The following is a 19,383-nucleotide window of genomic DNA, read 5'->3' as shown; positions in this document are numbered from 1 at the left end:
TGCAGAATTTGGGAAGGCAAACACAGTTGCATTGTTTTCTAAATTCAAATTGTTATGTCATGTCCAGAAAATGACTGCACATCCTCCTGTCTTTTGCCTCTTACATTCTTTCCCTGTTCGTCTGCAGTGTTTCCCAGACCTGAGAGGGGATGGTATAAATGCCACATTTATAACAGAACATTTAACCTCCCCTTATTCTCAGAACCTAGAGCAGTCATCTGTCCCTGTGTCCACTGCCTTTCATTGCAGAAAGAAACTTCTCTGGTTAAGTCTTGAGGGCTTCATGGGCAAATTCTAGTATAGACAAAAAGCAGTCCACACGTCAGTATGCTGACGCTGCTAATATTGTCACTTCTCTCAGGCCTTCCTGAGAGGAAAGAATGGAAGGAAACAGGAAACACACTTTAAAACATTTGCACAATGGGTAGACCCAAGTGAAGACAGTGTCTGGAAGCCCTGAAACTTTAAGCTGCTTCAAGAAAGAGGGAGAATGCCAGGACTGGAAGCCTAGAGTGGACCAAAGTTGTTCTTGGTAGCAAACATCAAGAAAGCAACTGAGTTAAAGCAAACACAAGCAAACACCTAGTTACAAGTGAAATCAGTGTACTAAGAAGGCAGTCAGCTAGATCAGCTAGAGTCTAGAGTCTCTCCGTCCTGAGGTGGTTTTTGGCTGTCTTGCTTTAGAAGTTCTTTGTTCATAGGCTGCTAGATCAGCTTGCCCTTGGAAACCGTTGCAAAGCATATACAGAAGAAGAGAAAAATATATCTGCTGGTAGAGTTAACACTGTCCCCTAGGCGTTTGCTGAACTGGACTGTGGCTTTCTTAGTCTCTCTTTTTTTTCCCCTCCTCTCTTCCTCTCCCTTCTCCCCCTCCTCCTTCCCCTTTCCTCCTTTCTCTCTTCTTCTCTTTTAGTTCTCTCTGTTCTCCCTCTATACATCCCTCATCATCTTCCTCCCTCCCTCCCTCCCTCCCTCCCTCCCTCCCTCCCTCCCTCCCTCCCTCTGGTCCTTCTGTTTCCTTTCCTTTCTCTTTTCTCTTGTCCTCTTTCTCTCTCCTGACTTTTTTCTTCTTTGTCTTCTGTCTTCTCTGTCTTCAACCATTTGGCCCTCTGTCTGGGTGAGGGGTCAGCCTCTTGCCTTTAGTAATCTCCTATTTTTCTGCCACCAAACATTTACACAGATTCACACACCTCACATACCTACATTTTGCTACAGTGACTTTATTAATAAATAATTTTTAAAAGAGAACCCTGGGCATCTCTTTGTAGCAATCAGCAGAAAAACTGTTCCATGAATTGAGTGAAAGGAGGCTTCCTTTGATGGGTATCAGATATGTTTTTGGTTTGTGGTGGTGGTGGTGGGGGCAGGATTGTTAAAGGGGGTAACCAGAAAAGAATGGTGAAAACTCAACCCCATTTCATTAAACCTTCATGAATATGCAAAAGAGGACTAATTGCCCTCTTCAAAAACTAATCATTCTGAATTTTACAAGTTGAATTATAAAAACCTGACACACTTATTTTCCTCTTTTATTATATTTGTAAGCATTACTCCTTTCTGCAAAGAAAATCAAATCCTATTTCTGTCAGCTGCTGTGGCTCCCCCTCCCCCTTTCTGCTGAGACCTGCTTCTTCCCTCTCTCTGCCTAGTGCTGCTGCAGCCTGGCCATGTGTATTAATTGCCCTGTGAGACACGCTTGAAGTCATTAGAATTCCCCGTTCAGAACTATTATCTTGTGCCATTGTGCCTTTGCATTATATTTATTTAAATGCGCCTCTTCTGAATTAGCTCATTTTTAACAGCTAGCCATGCCTGAAATATCGTCCCATCCAAGCTGTTCTCATATCATTTTTCTTTCCTTGGTGCAAGAGATGTCTGCACCCAGCCTTCCATTCCAACAGGGCAGCTTTGTTAGGAGGTAGAGCTGCTTTGTGCGGCAGCTTCCCAGGAAGAACTTGGTGCTCAGACTCTGTATGCAAGAAGATATCCTCCAGGAATGGAACGAGTTAGACTCTGAATAGAGTGTCCTTCCAGGGGCCATCTGCATGTTTCCTACCATTTGATTTTCATTGAAAAATTTTCATGAAGAAGTCAACACAAGCTTCTAGTCGTTTCTTGGCCCTTTGCATTAAAGGACTCCCGAGTTGATGCCAAGTTCTTACTGGCAGATACTCGGAGCCATCAGCTGTCTCCAGAGTCACCCTGACTCGGGCAGTGTGATGAATTAAATTTTCTCTCAGGCCTCTGCTTCCCAGGGCTGCTAAGAAAGTTCTGACTGGCATGGGAATTTCTGTTTCTCTACTAAGTCTAAACTGACTGGCCTCCATACCAAACTAGGTTGTTTTTTGTTGTTGTTGTTGTTGTTGTTGTTGCTTTGTTTTGTTTTTTCCTGTTTTCTCTTGTCTACCTCATATGTCCATCTTTTCATTCAGAACAGACAACATAGTTTACAGCTGAGCATACACTTTATTATTTGTTGGTGGTTTTGTTGTTGTTGGTGGTGTTTTATTAATAATTAACTAATTTTACATCTCAACTGCAGTTTCCCCTCATTCCTCTTCTCCCAGTCCTCCTTCTCCCCACCTTGTCTCCCCTCTCCCATTCCATTCCTCCTCCTTTGACTTCATTATTCTTACAACTCCAGACTTCAGAGAGATTTTTCTCTGGACCATTGCTGCTTAGCTCATAGGATCTCTGTGTCTCATTTACATAAAGGCACACCGCCAAAGACACTGCACCCCCTCCCTTAAGTGGGGGCTTGTGGTCTTCTCATCACGCCTTCATTATTCCTTTTATTTTGTGAGGAAACTGGAATAAAAGGCCTTAAGCAAGGTTAATAATCTAGTGAGTAGTGAAGAATGAATTTGAGCACAGGTTCATATTAGATTTATTTTCTTACCACAACACCAAGCTGGCAGCATTGGAAATAAAGTCGATATGTTGGCATGAATATTTGGCAGGGGAAAATCAGGAAAGGCATTATGGACAGGGTGGGCCAGATGTTTGATTTAAAGCTGGAGAGAAGTGCTTCGTGATACCGGGAGAAAGATAAACACATTTGTCTCTGTAAAAATAGTAAGTTCAGATGCCAGCACTCATGGGGGTCTTGCAAGTCTTATAAGATGTATTGAAGGACAGTCTTTGGGAATGATCATGAAAGTTCTTCAAGTATAGAAATATTTACACAGAATGTCTAGTTTATAACCAACCCTTTAACAAGGTTTATGAATGAATGTGAGATCTTGTTGCCATGCCCTTGAAGGCATGTATGCTGCTAAGACAAGCCAAAGCTTGTACACATGAGTCACCAGATCTGAAGTCCAGCATCAACAACACATCACCATCATCTTGGCTGGCTCTGAAAACATATTCTCAAAGTGCTTTATGAAGAATGGCAGAGGAAGGAACTTACTGATTCCTCTGAGTGTTGAAGAGCATGAAGAGGGAGACCAGCATGAGGAGAAATTTTTCTGGCTTTTCATTCCCCTCAAGAACTTGCTTTCCTTCTGATCCCCCACAGTGGAGGTTACAGACTCCCTAAGATCTTAATAGAAAAGAGGGTATCTCTGTGAGCTGAAACAGACTGGAATTCATTCATGAGAAAAGAGCTCAACATATTGCCTGATAGGGATCTGGGAAAGGAATGAACCCAGAAATGGTTCTCCGTTGTCCTCCTGGAGTGATTATCAGGCTGAGGCATGGGAGTGAGCTTGAGGGGATACTGCACATGTGACTTATTCAGCTCATCCCCCGATGTAGTGCATCAGGAACATCTTTCTCTGGCTTCCCAATTCTTAGAGCAGTACCACAGAGGTTACATCCTGCTTGATTTCCTCTTTAGGACTCATCTGGCACCATAGACAGCCTTCTGCTGGAGGAACGGATACTTCCTTGCAACCTCCATGTATGAAATCTCTGAATATGATTTCAGAGAACTCAGAAGAGAGGTTATGTCTGTGTAGAGAGACTCCTATCCTTGTCTTTCTTCAATCCAAGAAACTGTCCCTTACAGCTCCCAAAATATGGATATAGCCCTTTTCCTTTATAAATAGGTATTTTTTTCATTTATCAAGCAAATGATCTGAAAAGCAAACCTCCTGGCTTGCTGTTGCAGCCTACATGTTGAGACCTCCCTTGGCAATGCCTCCCTTTCTAAGCCAAAGCCCACAGGATTGTACCTTAGCCTAAGATTACCCTGGGATGGTACAGGTTGCTGAGAGCCCTGTCCTCCAGCATTCACCCGAGAGGATGAAATGAAGTAGATGATAGGTGGTTTGAGCCAGAGCAAGATTTTGTAAGAAGACTGGAGGGGCACTTGGCTCAGTCACTAAACACTTAGACCTAACCCTGACTGTGCAGGCCTGTAATCCCAGGCAAAGACAAAGACATCCAAGATAATAGTTAGGCAACCAGGCTAGCCAAATCAATGAGCTCTAGATTCTGTGAAAACCCCTTTCTCAAAATATAAGGTGAACAGCCACAGAGAAAGACGCAGGGCATTGACCTTGGCTTTCACACATATGCATATGCATGTGGACGTGAACCCTCCCCATCTACCTGCACACACACAAACATGCTTAAAAAAATATGCACACAAGAGTAGATCAGAGGATGCAGACCCAGAGCTTTCAACCTCTGTGAGAAAATAGAGACTCTAATGGTTGCTGAATGGTAGATTCCTACCCCCTCACTTTCAAACACTATTTTCATTAGGCTGTCTGATGACCCTATTGGCTAATTCGTTTCCTTCCCCAAAGACTGCTGAATAAAGCAGGGACTTTAGATGTGCCCAGTGACTTCACATCACTGTTCTATCTGGTTTAATTTCTTCTTACAAGTCCTCTTCTGATACCCTTTGCTCTCCCGCATTCCCAGGTGCCTCACCAACCCAGCTGCTGGACTCAGCCCTCCTCTTCATAGTTGGCCCATGGCAACTCTTCCTGATCCCTTCACCCTTTGATTTGTCCATTGACAGAGAAATTTGGAGATAAATTTATAGGTAGAATAAACTTGCTTCATGACTCAAAGCTATTTATGTAAAATCAGCTCCTAACACCGGCCTGATTTTCCAGCAAAAAACTCGGATGTGGGATGGAGTAAATAAGTCTCTTTTAAATCTCTAAATGCTCACATATTTTCCCGAGGTCAGCAAATGGTTGACTTAAGAGGGAGATATTGTGATTTGTGCCCAAGAAACTTAAAGTATGAGGGATCATAGCTTCATCTCTAAAACGGAAATAATGATTACATCAACCTTCATGGGGCTGGTGTTTGAATTAAAATGTGGTACTATTTGTAACTGTTTTTTTCTTTTCTTTTCTTTTTTTACAACACTATAAGCATAAGACATATTGTTCGTGCTGGTTGGAGGCAGATGTCTTGACAGGAAATCTCTGGAGGTCGCTCTCAGTGTAAACATCCCATGATTCTCTGCCTCAGACAGGGAGATGAACTGCTGCAGCTGCTGCCCTTAGCAACGGGCCTGCTGAGCGGCAGGCTGCAATTAACTATAGCAGCCGCTAGATGGCACGTCCCTTGAAAAAACTTCTGCCACAGAACATCTGTATCCTTTCAGAGGAAGTGCCTCAAGGGGCACATAGTCAATATGGAAGCAACCTGGAGAGTCATCTCCTTCACAGCGATAGAAGTCCTATTCAAGGGTCAGAAGTACTCTGGACTTGAAGAAATACACATAAACGAGGGACACCACCCCCTTCCTGGTATGTTGACAACATTTTCTAGGGCTCAGAGATGTGGTAGAACCCCATGAGGCATCTGGAAGGAAAAGGGCAACTAACTTGTTTATCTGAACTCAAAGAAGAGCAGCGTGAGGAAAAATGCCTGCCACCAATTATTCCCCAAGAATACAGGGGTCTAATTCCTTAGCCAGCAACCTCTCTTTACCACTCTCTAGTAGGAACCATTTAGCTTAGAACATGCAGTGCTCTAGCCGGCCAGGTAAGGAGCTACCTTGAGTCTGGGAGGAAGTCTCTAGCAGAGCGATTCCCATATCAACTGCGGCATCTTGGGCAGTCACATCCTGTATGCTCATAGGATCTGCATCACAGAGGTACATGTATGAGCACTACCTGCGGTCTCCTTTTGAGGACTTTTTCAAGGACCCTCCAGTCAATTTATTTGTTCTAGTCCACTGATCTTCAGTTGCACCTCCTGCACTCTCAGATGAATCCAAAGGTGGCATTTTTCCCACAGAAAACAACTGTGATAAAAGTCTATGTGTGATTGAAGAGAAGCGCTGAGAACAGCAAGGAGAGTATGCTGTGCCTAACATGCGCATGTGCCTTACATCTAAGAGCCCCTGTCATGCTAGAAAGCCTTTGCACCTGATCTGTTAGAATTCCAAGGCGGAAGCCAAGTCTGCTCAACCTCCTCTTTCCTGCTCTTTCCTAAGGTTCTCTACTCTGCTACATTTATTTTATAATTGCTACTTTTCTAACACTGATTTGTGGGAGGAAATAATCTAGATAAACTCCTGGAACACTTGCCTTTAGTATATATTTTTAAGATTTATTTTTAATTATGTGGATGTGTGTTTGTGTGTTGATTATATATATTATGTATAAATAATACATTATATAATTTAAAATATATAATGTGTAATATATATGTATGAAATCAACACACAAACACACATACATATAGGTGCTCACAGAGCAGAATCATAAGATGCCCCTGTAGCCAGAGTTACAGGCAGTGTGAGCTGCCAAATGTGGGGTCCTGGGAAATGAACACAGACCTTCTGCAAGAGCAGCAAGAACTCTGAGTCATCTCTCCAGTCCTATCTAGTATTCTATTAATAACAATAATAATAATAATAATGAACAATACCTCTTAATTAGCAAGAGGAAAGTGGAACAAGAATGAATTTTCTATCTGCTTTAAGTTTTTTGGGAAGTGAAAACATATGTGTCAATCTGAGCATCACTGGACAAAGATTTGTTTAATGAACGTGGTTCTAACCATTAGCTTTGTGTTAAAGTGATCTTGGAAACAGTTACTATCATTTTCATCCAAGTCAGAAATAGAAATTAAAACTAAGAAAGCAGACATAATGTAGCATGTTCTCTAAACAGCAATGAACAATGCCTGGTTCTTAAGCGTCCCTGAAGTCAGACTCTCTGGAAATCTCATGCAATTTCTTTTGGAAACTCACAAATGAGACTACACACTTTTTGTGACCTTTTACAAATTATTATTTTTCTTAACAAAAGAGGGTAAAAGAGTCCTTCCAGTCTTGGTTCAAACCTACAGAGTTGAGAAGACCAAAGCTTCTTGTATATCTATGAAGAAGTTCCCTGTAAGGAGTTGGCCTTCAAGACTGGACACTAGGTAGGAAAGAGATTATTACAGCATCAGGGAATTCCTGTACTAGAATTATGTGTGCACCACTGTTTTACCTATGTTGTCTGATAGAGGAGAGAGAAATATGGAGACACACATAAGGAAAAGTTCTTAGACAAGAGTGAAGTTGGAAGTGGCTATGAATGGAGTCTAGTGTGAGATCATTTTCTCTCTGCTGGACTTGTGTTTGTTTTAAGGTTTTCATGGAGCACATGTTTGGGTTATCAACTCTTCCCAGTGATGGGGACTAGCCCACGATATGGAGCTAGGTGCTAGTGGTCCCCATTGCTATCAAGCAAACTTGAGGAGAATCCTCTGAGGAGCTTATGAGAATTTTCCAGACATTAAATTGCAAAATCTGAGTTGAGTTCACCTCTTTTAATTATTTAAAATATATGAAAACAACTCCCATAATTCACATGCGTTCTATTTTTACTTTTTTCCTTCCTATTCTAGAACTTTGTAGAATTAACCCTATAAAACACAAGAATGCACAAATGGCTATCAAAAGTCTAAGATCCTCTGGTTAGAGTTGTCTTTTTCACAGGAGAGTAATTGTTGTTCATGGCTGGACTTCTTCAGAAAGCCGAAAGCTTGGTTTGAATAGAGACCTAATGGATGCTGAATTTGAATGTGTCTGTTTTACAAATGAGAGGGCAGGATTTCTGATAGTGTGAGTAATGGCTCTAGGTGTGGGGTCTCATGTTACCCCATCTAGAACAGAAATTCCACAAATTTGCTTGTGGAGATGAAGGTGAAAAGAGAAGGAAGAGACTTCTGGGAAAGGAGGTAGCAGTGACTTTGGATACTCAATTTTAGGTGACCACAACATTACCTAGAGATTTTTACAGTAGGTAGCTTGGATTCCTGTTTCTCTCCCCAGGGACTTACTTTCTCTCTCTCTCTCTCTCTCTCTCTCTCTCTCTCTCTCTCTCTCTCTCTCTCTCTCTTTTCCAGAACTGCAAGATCCTGTGAGAATCTATAGACATATACTGTCTTTACAGCCACTCGATGGAAATATCTCACCTCCAGGAGGGTGTTATCACTTCCCTCAACTCATAACATTCGACACTAATCTTAAAAGCCCACTCAGTATATAGTCATCCTTCTACATCTCTGACCCACAGTGACAGCATATCTTCTCTCTGATCAAATTCAGCCTTCAGATCTGGGAAAGGGTTGAGAAGATACCAGTGGATATTGCTGAGTAACTTTCTGCCACGTGTCTGCTTTATTTTAACATGCTCTTTCACCCCCCAAACCTGGGGTCTCGGTGAGAATTAGGAGTAGTGCTTGATAACTGTGTATGGTTTCCTCCTCTTCACCACTGCAAGGTCATACTGTCCATCTTGAGTGAAGCATCACCTGTTTAAGAGGAAAAGCAAGCACATGACTGACAAGGCATCCCACTCCTTGATCCAGGATGGATAAGAAACATGAAAGGAAGTGAAGTCTGTCTTAGCTAGGCTAGCTAGGCATGTGTACACTTCAGTAATCCCAGTTGAGGCAAGATCACAACTTTGTGATCAATGTGTGCTACACAGTGAATTTTTCTCACAACCTATTCTCCCAAAACACAAACAAAAGAAAAATACTCAACCTAGGCAACTGAAAAAGGTAAAATCTCTTTTCACCTCAGAGATTTGGGAATCATTTGTTACTACAGCCAAATCTAGCCTAGACCCAGTGCACCGTGGTCATCTACCCATATACCTCAGGTATCTACCCATGTGCCTTGGGCCTTACTATTGACTTCTGTACCCTCAATCACTAATGATTCTTGTATTGCATATCCAAAAGCTTACTGGACTTCTGAAGGACAGTGTGGTAGTTTGAATGAGAATGGCCCCCAAGGGCTCATGTGTTTGAATACTTGGTCTCCAGTTAGTAAAACTATTTGGAAAATATTAAGCAATATGACCTTGATAGAGTAGGTGTGGCTTTATTGGAGTAAGTGTTATTAGATATCAGCTTTGAGGTTTCAAAAGCTCATGCCAGACCTAGTTTCTCTCACTTTACCCTTTCTCTTCCTGAAACTTCTGCAACAGATGTGAGCTATCAGCTACTTCTCCAGTGCCATGGCTGCCTGCCTCTATCCATGTTTTCTGCCATGACTCTGGATTGTAAGTAATCCTCCAGTTAAATGTCTTTCTTTATAAGTTACCTTTGGTCATGGCATTTCCTCACAATAGGACAGTAACTAAGACAGCCTTGACCACTTAACTATGTGCCGAGGTTAGGATCAGATCTCACCATCCCACCACCTACCTAGATTAGTTTTGGATTCTACCACCCTAACATGCATCCCAGTTGTTTTTTGAACTTACCATCCAACTGCATTCCCAGGTGATATTCTGATTTCCCAGGGCATCTATATACTCCCTCCAATAATTTCTCAGCATTGATATTTACAGAAAAATAATAAACATAATCCACATTGGTGCCTGTATCGACCCCCAGATTCCACTGACATTTAGGAGTAAATGATGGATTGCCTTTTTTTCGAGGCTGGCTTGAATGACCTGCATGGCCTGTACATAATTTACTTTTGATTAAAGGAGTGCTTCAACATCTAGATTCTGTTTGGAAGCAGGAGGCAGGATCAATAATGTGTATGACACAAACTTTCAAACAATGGACTGTGAGTGAGAAGTCTCTGTAGTCCATTTACCAGGGAGGAGGTGGAAGGGCAGACGGAGGGAAGCCTGAGGCTTCTAAGTTGGACCTGGGGTCTGATGTAGCCCAAGAAGCTTTGCTTTCTACAGATTGGGGGCTATGGTGTTGGGGAAGACAGAACTGCTGAGGGCTTGGATTGCTCCCCAGCACACGTAGAGTAAGAGGCGGGTGAGTGCCAGCAGCTGCCTAAGAAGAGTGGGCTTCAAGGATGGAATTCTCTCTTCCTGAGTTTTGCCTCTTCTTGCCCATCCTGCTAGAAGAATAACTTATCTTCCAAACCATCGGTCCATTGCTTGGGTTTCATTCAAACTAAGCACTTTTAGAAAAAGGAGAATACTATTCTCTGTTTGGCCACATTCACCTCTTCTAACACCTCACACTGCTTTGTCTTGGTTCCTTTGGCTTCTGCCTCTGCACAGGGCACTCACTGTGCTTCCTGTGGTGATGAATTTCCTGGATCTATTCATTGGAAAAGAATGTCTGCTTCTCTTCTGGCTGGCTAAACTTTTTTTTTTTAAATTAGACACAAATTCCATCTCATGTAATGCTCACATAGACCAGTGTGAGCCACTGTGTGGTTTCTTAGAACTGAGCTCAGGTCCTACGAAAGAGTAGTTAGTGCTCCAAACCACTGATGCATCTCTCCAGCTTTCAAATCTTCCATTCCTTATTTATTGAGTTCTACAAATACCGATCACATCTCCTCTAAGTTCCAGATACTGCAGTAGCACTGGGTAGAGATGATTATTAAACAAAACAAAACAAAACAAAACAAAACAAAAACCCTTAGACCTGTTTCTGTCTTTGTGAGACTTGAAATTTTTCAGGGGAGGAGAAATGGGCTTTATTTAACTATAATGCTTTCAGATGATAGTGACTGGTGGGTAGCATTTGTTGTGGTATTCTGAGCAACTAGATTGGGTATGAGCATTGAACACGGTTTCTCCATAGCTTCTCTATAACACTAAACATTTGAACACTGTCACCTTAAAGAACTCTATCTAAAACGAGAAACTGAGAGTGTTAAACTCTGATCAAATGCTCCACTCACAATAATTGCATATGTTATACATTTCTTTATATGTTTTTGAATTTAAATGCTAGTATTTGCCTTGATAATCCTCAGAGACCTCAAGTTGCACACCACTTATCTCTAAAAGTCTGCACGGGTACTATGGGTCTACTGTTCCCTAGACACCTGAGAAGCTTTGCTTCTTCTGGGCTTCACCCATGCTACTCTCTACAGTGGCCTATCTATCTACCTGTCTCTCCCTCTGTCCACTGAAATGCTATCTCCATGTCTAGGCCTGTCTGCAAGGCCACAATGATGGTGTGGTTTCTATCCCAGGCAATATTCTTCCAGCCCATTCGAGAGTGTTCTGATTGTCATCTTCCCCATGCTTTTATGTAGGCTAATCACTAAGCTTGTCCACATATGCTTGTTTGCATTATTTCTGCTTCTACATCTTGTGCAGATTGAGGTAATATGTCACCCACCTAAAACAGCTGTTAAATTTCCCTTCCTTTTCATGTCACTCTGTTGTACCTTTTCACTTTGTTATTTGTTTGCTTAATTCTTGCTCCACCCCCATTATTTTCCTTTCAAAACCAAGCTTTTCTGACTAGCTTGCATGATTTCCCAGAATGCATTGCATAGTGCCTGGATTTGTATTGAAATAAAATCTGTATTCGTCGACAGCATGGGGTCAGACTTTCTTTTCTCAGTTGCTGGTTGACTAAACTGCCCCACTGTGGGGATAGGAACAGAGCAGGCTGATCCCTGTTGTGGATTCTACATTCATAGTTTCAGATTCCTCCACAGTAGTACTTAATGTGAACTGGCATCACTGTTAAACTCACCTATTCTATTAACAGACTCTGCCTGAGACTTGCTGTGAGTAGTAGAGGGGAATGGATATCCCACATGTACTCCCAAGTAGACATGTCAAATGCACTTGAGCGATTTCTCTTGGACATTGCATCATGACCTCAGTCTGTCTCAACTATGGCCATTTTCAGTGTGACCTCTGAGAAGGCAGGGAAAGTGGTAACCCATAGACAAAACTGAACAATTGATGAAGATTTGCTCTTCCTAGCTCCTGTGAAAATGGGATTATTATAGAAATAAAACCAACTGATCCACACCACCAAAATCTCACCTGCAGGGTTGCTCTAGTCTCAGGCCATTGACCATCCTAGGCCTCTGCCCTGAATCCTCTTTTCTTGGAGATTTGCTTTCATAAAACTCTGTGCCTAAATGGCAGCATGTACTGTAACTAAATGTGACCATAAAGAGGGAAAAGTTATAATGTTTCGGAAAATTGTTGTTCTCATTACCTACCTTAGTGCCATATGTTCCAATCTAAAGCTGTACGATATGGGGAATTACGGTGACACAAAGATGAAGTGATGTCTGGCTAACGACACCCCCAAATATTTATTCTCGCTCCCTCCCCAGCAGTACTCACATGCATAATTGATGCCAGCTCCTTCAATTAGAAGTCCGGGGCATAAAGAAAATGAGGACAAGTCTGTCCACATTTCTGAAGCCTGACAAGGAAAGATTAAAATATTTTATGAGTCTTCCCCATCATCTGTGGAACATGGAGCTCTCATATTTCATTTTCTCAGGAAAAAAATAGTGTTTGCATTATTTGAAGAAAATCATTAGGAATGCAGCTCACCAGCAGAAGTGGTGGGCTGCTGGGCTGCTAGCCCTGAGTTATGCTGTGTGCTTGGCTTCCTCTACATATTCTCATTTAGATGCATCAGAAAAGGAGCAAAGCTTGGTAGCTCAAGAATATCCAGTGTTCCAGACACAGTGTCATGGAAAGCCAGGTCTTTCAAACCATTGTGGTTTGTGAACTGGGCTTCCTAGAAGGGCAGCCTTGCCTGCAAAGCCTTTCTCAGTGGAGATGTCTCTCACCAGGAATAGGAGCAACTTCCTAGGGACAAGGAGGCAACTCAAGGGGGAATGAGCATCCTCGTGGTTTTATTATTTCATTTCAGGAGAAATAGTCCTGGATTGTGACCTATATGTTCTTTTTTTTTTATTTTTTTTTTTATTAACTTGAGTATTTCTTATATACATTTCAAGTGTTATTCCCTTTCCCGGTTTCCGGGCAAAATCCCCCTCCCCCCTCCCCTTCCTTATGGGTGTTCCCCTCCCAACCCTCCCCCCATTGCCGCCCTCCCCCCATAGTCTAGTTCACTGGGGGTTCAGTCTTAGCAGGACCCAGGGCTTCCCCTTCCACTGGTGCTCTTACTAGGATATTCATTGCTACCTATGGGGTCAGAGTCCAGGGTCAGTCCATAGTCTTTAGGTAGTGGCTTAGTCCCTGGAAGCTCTGGTTGCTTGACATTGTTGTAGTTTTGGGGTCTCGAGCCCCTTCAAGCTCTTCCAGTTCTTTCTCTGATTCCTTCAACGGGGGACCTATTCTCAGCTCAGTGGTTTGCTGCTGGCATTCGCCTCTGTATTTGCTGTATTCTGGCTGTGTCTCTCAGGAGCGATCTACATCCGGCTCCTGTCAGTCTGCACTTCTTTGCTTCATCCATCTTGTCCAATTGGGTGGCTGTATATGTATGGGCCAACTGTGGGGCAGGCTCTGAATGGGTGTTCCTTCAGTCTCTGTTTTAATCTTTGCCTCTCCCTTCCCAGCCAAGGGTATTCTTTTTCCTCATTTAAAGAAGGAGTGAAGCATTCACATTTTGATCATCCGTCTTGAGTTTCGTTTGTTCTAGGGATCTAGGGTAATTCAAGCATTTGGGCTAATAGCCACTTATCAATGAGTGCATACCATGTATGTCTTTCTGTGATTGGGTTAGCTCACTCAGGATGATATTTTCCAGTTCCAACCATTTGCCTACGAATTTCATAGACTCGTTGTTTTTGATAGCTGAGTAATATTCCATTGTGTAGATGTACCACATTTTCTGTATCCATTCCTCTGTTGAAGGGCATCTCGGTTCTTTCCATTTTCTGGCTATTATAAATAAGGCTGCGATGAACATAGTGGAGCACGTGTCTCTTTTATATGTTGAGGCATCTTTTGGGTATATGCCCAAGAGAGGTATAGCTGGATCCTCAGGCAGTTCAATGTCCAATTTTCTGAGGAACCTCCAGACTGATTTCCAGAATGGTTTTACCAGTCTGCAATCCCACCAACAATGGAGGAGTGTTCCTCTTTCTCCACATCCTCGCCAGCATCTGCTGTCACCTGAGTTTTTGATCTTAGCCATTCTCACTGGTGTGAGGTGAAATCTCAGGGTTGTTTTGATTTGCATTTCCCTTATGACTAAAGATGTTGAACATTTCTTTAGGTGTTTCTCAGCCATTCGGCATTCCTCAGCTGTGAATTCTTTGTTTAGCTCTGAACCCCATTTTTTAATAGGGTTATTTGTTTCCCTGCGGTCTAACTTCTTGAGTTCTTTGTATATTTTGGATACAAGGCCTCTATCTGTTGTAGGATTGGTAAAGATCTTTTCCCAATCTGTTGGTTGCCGTTTTGTCCTAACCACCGTGTCCTTTGCCTTACAGAAGCTTTGCAGTTTTATGAGATCCCATTTGTCGATTCTTGATCTTAGAGCATAAGCCATTGGTGTTTTGTTCAGGAAATTTTTTCCAGTGCCCATGTGTTCCAGATGCTTCCCTAGTTTTTCTTCTATTAGTTTGAGTGTGTCTGGTTTGATGTGGAGGTCCTTGATCCACTTGGACTTAAGCTTTGTACAGGGTGATAAGCATGGATCGATCTGCATTCTTCTACATGTTGCCCTCCAGTTGAACCAGCACCATTTGCTGAAAATGCTATCTTTTTTCCATTGGATGGTTTTGGCTCCTTTGTCAAAAATCAAGTGACCATAGGTGTGTGGGTTCATTTCTGGGTCTTCAATTCTATTCCATTGGTCTATCTGTCTGTCTCTGTACCAATACCATGCAGTTTTTATCACTATTGCTCTGTAATACTGCTTGAGTTCAGGGATAGTGATTCCCCCTGAAGTCCTTTTATTGTTGAGGATAGCTTTAGCTATCCTGGGTTTTTTGTTATTCCAGATGAATTTGCAAATTGTTCTGTCTAACTCTTTGAAGAATTGGATTGGTATTTTGATGGGGATTGCATTGAATCTGTAGATTGCTTTTGGTAAAATGGCCATTTTTACTATATTAATCCTGCCAATCCATGAGCATGGGAGATCTTTCCATCTTCTGAGGTCTTCTTCAATTTCTTTCCTCAGTGTCTTGAAGTTCTTATTGTACAGATCTTTTACTTGCTTGGTTAAAGTCACACCGAGGTACTTTATATTATTTGGGTCTATTATGAAGGGTGTCGTTTCCCTAATTTCTTTCTCGGCTTGTTTCTCTTTTGTATAGAGGAAGGCAACTGCTTTATTTGAGTTAATTTTATACCCAGCCACTTTGCTCAAGTTGTTTATCAGCTTTAGTAGTTCTCTGGTGGAACTTTTGGGATCACTTAAATATACTATCATGTCATCTGCAAATAGTGATATTTTGACTTCTTCTTTTCCGATCTGTATCCCCTTTATCTCCTTTTGTTGTCTGATTGCTCTGGCTAGAACTTCAAGAACTATATTGAATAAGTAGGGAGAGAGTGGGCAGCCTTGTCTAATCCCTGATTTTAGTGGGATTGCTTCGAGTTTCTCTCCATTTAGTTTAATGTTAGCAACTGGTTTGCTGTATATGGCTTTTACTATGTTTAGGTATGGGCCTTGAATTCCTATTCTTTCCAGGACTTTTATCATGAAGGGGTGTTGAATTTTGTCAAATGCTTTCTCAGCATCTAATGAAATGATCATGTGGTTTTGTTCTTTCAGTTTGTTTATATGATGGATCACGTTGATGGTTTTCCGTATATTAAACCATCCCTGCATGCCTGGGATGAAGCCTACTTGATCATGGTGGATGATTGTTTTGATGTGCTCTTGAATTCGGTTTGCCAGAATTTTATTGAGTATTTTTGCGTCGATATTCATAAGGGAAATTGGTCTGAAGTTCTCTTTCTTTGTTGTGTCTTTGTGTGGTTTAGGTATAAGAGTAATTGTGGCTTCGTAGAAGGAATTCGGTAGTGCTCCATCTGTTTCAATTTTGTGGAATAGTTTGGATAATATTGGTATGAGGTCTTCTATGAAGGTTTGATAGAATTCTGCACTAAACCCGTCTGGACCTGGGCTCTTTTTGGTTGGAAGACCTTTAATGACTGCTTCTATTTCCTTAGGAGTTATGGGGTTGTTTAACTGGTTTATCTGTTCCTGATTTAACTTCGATACCTGGTATCTGTCTAGGAAATTGTCCATTTCCTGAAGATTTTCAAATTTTGTTGAATATAGGTTTTTATAGTAAGATCTGATGATTTTTTGAATTTCCTCTGAATCTGTAGTTATGTCTCCCTTTTCATTTCTAATTTTGTTAATTTGGACGCACTCTCTGTGTCCTCTCGTTAGTCTGGCTAAGGGTTTATCTATCTTGTTGATTTTCTCAAAGAACCAACTTTTGGTTCTGTTGATTCTTTCTATGGTTCTTTTTGTTTCTACTTGGTTGATTTCAGCTCTGAGTTTGATTATTTCCTGCCTTCTACTCCTCCTGGGTGTATTTGCTTCCTTTTGTTCTAGAGATTTTAGGTGTGCTGTCAAGCTGCTGACATATGCTCTTTCCTGTTTCTTTCTGCAGGCACTCAGCGCTATGAGTTTTCCTCTTAGCACAGCTTTCATTGTGTCCCATAAGTTTGGGTATGTTGTATCTTCATTTTCATTAAATTCTAAAAAGTTTTTAATTTCTTTCTTTATTTCTTCCTTGACCAGGTTATCATTGAGTAGAGCATTGTTCAATTTCCACGTATATGTGGGCATTCTTCCCTTATTGTTATTGAAGACCAGTTGTAGGCCGTGGTGGTCCGATAGCATGCATGGGATTATCTCTATCTTTCTGTACCTGTTGAGGCCCGTTTTTTGACCAATTATATGGTCAATTTTGGAGAAAGTACCATGAGGAGCTGAGAAGAAGGTATATCCTTTTGCTTTAGGATAGAATGTTCTATAAATATCCGTTAAGTCCATTTGGCTCATGACTTCTCTTAGTCTGTCGACATCACTGTTTAATTTCTGTTTCCATGATCTGTCCATTGATGAGAGTGGGGTGTTGAAGTCTCCCACTATTATTGTGTGAGGTGCAATGTGTGTTTTGAGCTTTAGTAAGGTTTCTTTTACGTATGTAGGTGCCCTTGTATTTGGGGCATAGATATTTAGGATTGAGAGTTCATCTTGATGGATTTTTCCTTTGATGAATATGAAGTGTCCTTCCTTATCTTTTTTGATGACTTTTAGTTGGAAATTGATTTTATTTGATATTAGAATGTCTACTCCAGCTTGCTTCTTCTGACCATTTGCTTGGAAAGTTGTTTTCCAGCCTTTCACTCTGAGGTAGTGTCTGTCTTTGTCTCTGAGGTGTGTTTCCTGTAGGCAGCAGAATGCAGGGTCCTCATTGCGTATCCAGTTTGTTAATCTATGTCTTTTTATTGGGGAGTTGAGGCCATTGATATTGAGAGATATTAAGGAATAGTGATTATTGCTTCCCTTTATATTCATATTTGGATGTGAGGTTATGTTTGTGTGCTTTCATTCTCTTTGTTTTGTTGCCAAGACGATTAGTTTCTTGCTTCTTCTAGGGTATAGCTTGCCTCCTTATGTTGGGCTTTACCATTTATTATCCTTTGTAGTGCTGGATTTGTAGAAAGATATTGTGTAAATTTGGTTTTGTCATGGAATATCTTGGTTTCTCCATCAATGTTAATTGAGAGTTTTGCTGGATACAGTAACCTGGGCTGGCATTTGTGTTCTCTTAGGGTCTGTATGACATCAGTCCAGGATCTTCTGGCCTTCATAGTTTCTGGCGAGAAGTCTGGTGTGATTCTGATAGGTCTCCCTTTATATGTTACTTGACCTTTTTCCCTTACTGCTTTTAATATTCTTTCTTTATTTTGTGCGTTTGGTGTTTTGACAATTATGTGACGGGAGGTGTTTCTTTTCTGGTCCAATCTATTTGGAGTTCTGTAGGCTTCTTGTATGTCTATGGATATCTCTTTTTTTAGGTTAGGGAAGTTTTCTTCTATGATTTTGTTGAAGATATTTACTGGTCCTTTGAGCTGGGAGTCTTCACTCTCTTCTATACCTATTATCCTTAGGTTTGATCTTCTCATTGAGTCCTGGATTTCCTGTATGTTTTGGACCAGTAGCTTTTTCCGCTTTACATTATCTTTGACAGTTGAGTCAATGATTTCTATGGAATCTTCTGCTCCTGAGATTCTCTCTTCCATCTCTTGAATTCTGTTGGTGAGGCTTGTATCTACAGCTCCTTGTCTCTTCTTTTGGTTTTCTATATCCAGGGTTGTTTCCATGTGTTCTTTCTTGATTGCTTCTATTTCCATTTTTAATTCCTTCAACTGTTTGATTGTGTTTTCCTGGAATTCTTTCAGGGATTTTTGCGATTCCTCTCTGTAGGCTTTTACTTGTTTATTAATGTTTTCCTGTGCTTCCCTAAGTGTGTTCATGTCTTTCTTGAAGTCCTCCAGCATCATGATCAAATATGATTTTGTAACTAGATCTTGCTTTTCTGGTGTGTTTGGATATTCCATGTTTGTTTTGGTGGGAGAATTGGGCTCCGATGATGGCATGTAGTCTTTGTTTCTGTTGCTTGGGTTCCTGCGCTTGCCTCTCGCCATCAGATTATCTCTAGTGTTACTTTGTTCTGCTATTTCTGACAGTGTCTAGACTGTCCTATAAGCCTGTGTGACAGGAGTGCTGTAGACCTGTTTTCCTCTCTTTCAGTCAGTTATGGGGACAGAGTGTTCTGCTTTCTGGCGTGTAGTTTTTCCTCTCTACAGGTCTTCAGCTGTTCCTGTGGGCCTGTGTCTTGAGTTCACCAGGCAGCTTTCTTGCAGCAGAAAATTTGGTCTTACCTGTGGTCCTGAGGCTCAGGTTCGCTCGTGGGGTGCTGCCCACGGGCTTTCTGCAGCGGCAGCAACCAGGAAGACCTGTGCCGCCCCTTCCGGGAACTTCAGTGCACCAGGGTTCCAGATGGTCTTTGGCTTTTTCCTCTGGTGTCCGAGATGTGTGTGCAGGGAGCAGTCACTTCTGGTTTCCCAGGCTTGTCTGCCTCTCTGAAGGTTTAGCTCTCCCTCCCACGGGATTTGGGTGCAGAGAACTGTTTATCCGGTCTGTTTCTTTCAGGTTCCGGCGGTGTCTCAGGCACAGGGGTCCTGCCGCTCCTGGGCCCTTCCCCACGGGAGCCCAGAGGCCTTATACAGTTTCCTCTTGGGCCAGGGATGTGGGCAGGGG

The 19,383-nt window shown here is 41.8% G+C and overlaps 1 long non-coding RNA gene across 1 annotated transcript in view; it reads left to right on the top strand.

Moving 5' to 3' along the window:
* The first annotated feature begins 1,047 nt into the window (after positions 1-1,047).
* The window catches only part of LOC102549557 (uncharacterized), a 185,486-nt gene continuing 167,150 nt past the window's right edge, over positions 1,048-19,383 (top strand). The window contains exons 1-2 of the long non-coding RNA XR_010057159.1: positions 1,048-5,563; positions 7,243-7,350. This is a non-coding gene — a long non-coding RNA (uncharacterized LOC102549557). The remainder of the gene's footprint in view (positions 5,564-7,242; positions 7,351-19,383) is intronic.

This window comes from Rattus norvegicus, chromosome 13 (assembly GCF_036323735.1).
Source record: "Rattus norvegicus strain BN/NHsdMcwi chromosome 13, GRCr8, whole genome shotgun sequence".
Taxonomy (NCBI): Eukaryota; Metazoa; Chordata; class Mammalia; order Rodentia; family Muridae; genus Rattus; species Rattus norvegicus.
This window is presented reverse-complemented; position numbering and strand designations above follow the sequence as displayed.